The 4,808-nt window shown below is 44.6% G+C and overlaps 1 pseudogene; it reads left to right on the top strand.

Annotated features, from left to right (window-relative positions):
* The first annotated feature begins 428 nt into the window (after positions 1-428).
* On the top strand, positions 429-4,060 carry LOC101125889 (transcription elongation factor A protein-like 8; annotated as a pseudogene).
* The last annotated feature ends 748 nt before the right edge of the window (positions 4,061-4,808 follow it).

Here is a 4,808-nt window from a genome sequence, read left to right as displayed (position 1 = left end):
CACCAGAGATATTCCCTCTCCTTCCTCTCTCTTTCTCTTTGTCATGTGAGGATATATCAAGACGGCCCTCACCAGAATCCAACTATGCTGGTGCTGGATCTCAGACTCCAGTCTTTAGAACTATGAGAGAAAAAATGTCTGTCGCTTAAGCCACACAGCCTATATGGCAGCCCAAGCTGACCAAGCCAAAGGGAAATTATTGCTCATTCATTCATCCATTTGCTCATTCATTTTTTTGTTCATATTACACAGCAGTGACTGCATCTTTGGACTATCACCCTGGTCCTTGAGACCATAAAACACACAGGTTTTATGGTCCAGGGCCTATTTCCCTGTAGCCACTCCCTATTGCTGGAGAAGGATAAAAGTGACCTAGATCCTTTCAAGATCAATTTATTCTAAAAAGGAAATAATAAAAAATACTCAAAATGCACAAGACTTGTGAAGAAAATGAAGAAAATCCACAGAAATGCCAAAGGCTGAGGGAGTCCATCCTTGGAAAGGTGTCCCCCAGGAGGCAGAAAGAAGTCTCAGCCCTCCTAAAAAGGTATAAGCCAGGAAGCAGAAGGAAACCCCAGACGAAGGCTGACTGGGCCTGGCTGGGGATTTAAAGAGGATGCTCCCTGTTAGGCATTTGGATCCTGGAGAAACGATAAGAGCAGATGAGTTGGAAAGACTTAGGGAAGAGATAGGAAGAACAAGAACAAGTTGGTGAAGATGCAGTGGAGGCAAAGACATTCTCACAGCAGGCCATAGCCTGTGTGCTTTAGGCCTTCCATTCATTTTTGTTTGATATTAAAATCTGGTCCCTGCTTTCTTTCTGTTAGGAAAATAAAATAAAATAAACAAAACACAACACAGAGGGCTTCCCCAGATAGAGCAGGGAGAGACCCACAGACAGTAGCCAGGAGAGATGGATAAAGGGGAGTAAGCCAGGCAGAGAGACCGGAGTGCGTGAAGGCCCTGAAGTGGGACAGGGCACGAGAGACAAAAGTAATCCAGCATCAAAGCCACAGAGAGAGCAGAGGAAAGTGGGAGATCAGAAGAGGCTGAGGAGAGAGGCAGGGGCCAGGTCTCCAAGGGCCTTTTCGGTCAGTGATGTTGCCCTGGCATGATTTCCCTGCACCCATTTTCACTTTCAAATATGTCCTTTAACCATACTTCAATAAAGTAATTTTTAAAAAAATTTTTAAAAAGTCCTTTGGTTGATGGTTTCAAGAGTCACCCCACATTTGGGCCATGGAGAGGACTGTAGGTTACCTTGGGATGATGGGCAGCATTGCAGGATTTTCAGCTAGACTGTTAGGTTCTCATTTTTACTTTAGAAAGACCTCTCTGCCTCCGGGGTTAGAGCTACTGCTGAAAGGGAAAATAAGCTGACCAGAAGATACTTGCTTATTCTCCACAGGGAGAGGAAAAAAAGGGGGGGTGAGGTGGGTGAGGGATGGAGAGAGGCTGCCAGGCCTTCACCACCTGTGGGAATCTATGGGCCAAACTCTACCCCAACCCCAAACCCTCTGGCAGCCCCCTACCTTCCCACATCCCAACCCCACCTCTCCCAACTCCTACCATGCCACCTCCCACGTCCACTCTCATAACAATCAGCCTAACAAAGGGCAACCCTGGAAGGGGGTGAGTAGAAAACAGGGTTTCTATCCTTTATTGCTTCTGCTGACTTGCTCCTATTCAGTCCTGGGGCTAAAAAGCCTGTCAGTCTTCAATCTGGACACCCCTCCACCCAACCTTATGCCTGAATTTTCCTCTGCATAGCAGTTAGAATCTAGTGTTATCTTTGGGATGAATGTACCAATGCTTGAAATGATCATTATGAGCAGAGATTCTCTGCAGGGTTAGAAAACCAGACTTTCTCGCAATTTCCCTCCTGTGCATTCTAACCAACTCAGTCGAGTGGCCCAATCTTCCACTTCAAAGAATGCTCTGCTCCCTTTGTTTCAGAACTTCCTATGGATCAGTAAAATGTCTCTAAGAGATTCTGCTTTCTCTTCTTTATCCTTTTATCTTCATCCTCACCCCACCATCCATTTGACTTTGCCAACTACACAAGTTGTTATGGATTGGTGATTTTTGTTTTGTTTTGTTTTTGTTTTTGTTTTTCAGACGGAGTCTCGCTCTTTCTCCCAGGCCGGACTGCAGTGGCGCTATCTCGGCTCACTGCAAGCTCCGCCTCCTGGGTTCACGCCATTCTCCTGCCTCAGCCTCCCGAGTAGGTGGGACTACAGGCGCCCGCCACCGCGCCCGGCTAATATTTTGTATTTTTAGTAGAGACGGGGGTTTCACCGTGTTAGCCAGGATGGTCTCGATCTCCTGACCTCGTGATCCGCCCTCCTTGGCCTCCCAAAGTGCTGGGATTACAGGTGTGAGCCACCGCGCCCGGCCGGATTGGTGATTTTTTTAATATCACCCAAAACTTTCCTCTGTGACCTTGTCTACAACTCCTGTTCTCAAGAATTTGTTATAGTGCGATATTCATTGTTGCGCAAAACACCGTCAAAAAAGGAAACATGACTAATTTTCCATCTTTAATCCAACTTTAAATTTCAATCCTTTTTTTAGTGAAAAACCAAGGTGGTTTCCTGTCCCTTTAAGTCAGGCCTTGCAGAGAGTGGATCTGAGTTTGTACTGGCATGATCTTGGAAGGAGAATTATTTCCCGACCTTGCTAGGGAAAGAAAGCTTTCTGGCTATTCGTTGGACAAGGCAATTTTGATGTAAACTGACATTTCTCAGATGCCCATCTTGGGAATATTCTATGTGAAACCCAAAATTTTTGGCAGCTGAAACCTCAGCCCAACTGCCAGGCCCTGGGCAGAGATAAAAGAATGTGGATGAGTGGCAGGCAGATGGGGTTACAACAAGAGGCCTTTTCTCTGGACCCAATGAGATGAGCTGGGGAAGGGGTCAGGAAGGATGATGGGGGAAGAGCAGTGCCTCACAGTGAGGGAAGCAACAAAAAAGGCACTTTTTCGGCTTTTCATTGAGAGGGCCCGTTTCCCCTGTTTTCCAGCCCATTTTGAGCACCATTCATTGACAGGCGCCTTTCTTCTGAAGTCTTTTATCTCAGAACGCTGAAAGCGTTCCCGTGTCCTCCCTGCAAAGAGGATTCTCCCACACTCCAGCCCAGACCCGGACAGACTGGCCCCCATCAGTTCCAGGCCTGCTGAGCGCAGTGGCTTCCTCCTTGGCTTCAGAAGCAGTTTTTGTCGTTTCTTTTTCTTACATTCTTCAAACCAGGAATTTAAAAATTGGAAAAGGTAATTTCAAAAAGTAGAAACAAATAAAGGACTTTTCTTCTTCTTTTTCTTTATTCTTTTGCTCTTTGGGAGAGGATATAGAGGTGTTAAAATAGGGAAAATGTGTTGGAATTTTTGTTTGTGTTTGTTTTTGTTTTGTTTTGTTTTGAGACAGAGTGTGGTTCTGTCACCCAGGCTGGAGTGCAAGTAGCATGATCTTGGCTCACTGCAATGTCACCTCCCGGGTTCAAGTGATTCTCGTGCCTCCGCTTCCCTAGTAGCTGGGATTACAGGCATGTGCCACCAAGCCCAGCTAATTATTATTTTTTTTTAAATATTTAGTAGAAACAGGTTTTCGCCATATTGCCCAGGCTGGTCTTGAACTCCTGGCCTCAAGTGATCCACCAGCCTCAGCCTCCCAAAGTGCTGGGATTACAGGTGGAAGCCCCCATGCCTGGCCTGGGAAAATGTGTTTTAATTCACTTTGATTTGTTTTCTCATATCTTCCATATAATTGGAGAATTGCATTTATCTTTTCTTTAATAATAAGAATCGAAAGGAAAGTCCTCAAACACTTTCTTTCATCATCAGGTTTTCAGAAGTTCTGATACCTGAAATATGAATGTATTTAAATCTGGACCTCACAAGCCAGGGTGCGTAATGGTAACACACATTAGAACTTGCTCCTTCTCCGCAGGCAGCTGCCAGCATGGAAACCCCAGCTCCCCTGCCTCCTGGCTGTGTGACCTTGGGCAAGTTGCTTTATCCCCCTACACATCAGTTTTCTCCATCAAGAAATTGGAATACTAATAGTACACATTTAATAGGATTGTTATGAGGATTAATTGGGGTATGGACTAGGAGATGCTCAAGAAATATTAACTTTTATGTGTACTATATTACTATATATTTACTGTATATTAATGCATGGATTAATGTACATCCATGCATTGCTTAACAACAGGGATATGTCTTGGTCAAAGCAGTTTTGCTATTGTGTGAACATTCTAAGATGCACTTATGGCACCAACCTGGACGGTATAGCCTACTACACACTGAAGCTATATGGCATAGCCTACTGCTTCTAGCTACAAACCTGTAGATCATGCTACTGTCTTGAATACTATAAGCAACTGTAACACAGTGGTAAGCATTTGTGTATCTGAATATATCTAAATACAGAAACGGTACACCAAAATTATGGTGTTATAATCTTATGGGACCACCACCATACATGTGGTCCATGTTGACAAAACATCATTGTCTGGTACGTAAGTGTGCATATACATATATATATATATAGACACACACACACGCAGGGGTGTGTGTGTGTGTATGTGTATTTCTTTCTGGGCAAAGATTGATTATCCTTCATTTTTCTAGTAAAGGGAAAGCTGGGTACCCTTGCATCTGAGGCCAGTTCACTTCTTTGTTTCAGTGTTTGGCCCCACCTGAGGCCCTTTGGCAGGGATAAGCCCATATAGCGTGGCTCACAGGACAGAACTCCAAACCAATGGGTATTGGGAATTGCTCACTTAAATAAATATGAGTCTCTGGA

The sequence above is a fragment of the Gorilla gorilla genome, chromosome 2 (assembly GCF_029281585.2).
Source record: "Gorilla gorilla gorilla isolate KB3781 chromosome 2, NHGRI_mGorGor1-v2.1_pri, whole genome shotgun sequence".
Lineage (NCBI taxonomy): Eukaryota > Metazoa > Chordata > Mammalia > Primates > Hominidae > Gorilla > Gorilla gorilla.
The sequence above is the reverse complement of the archived record's forward strand: the minus strand, read 5'-3'. Positions and strand labels throughout refer to the sequence as shown.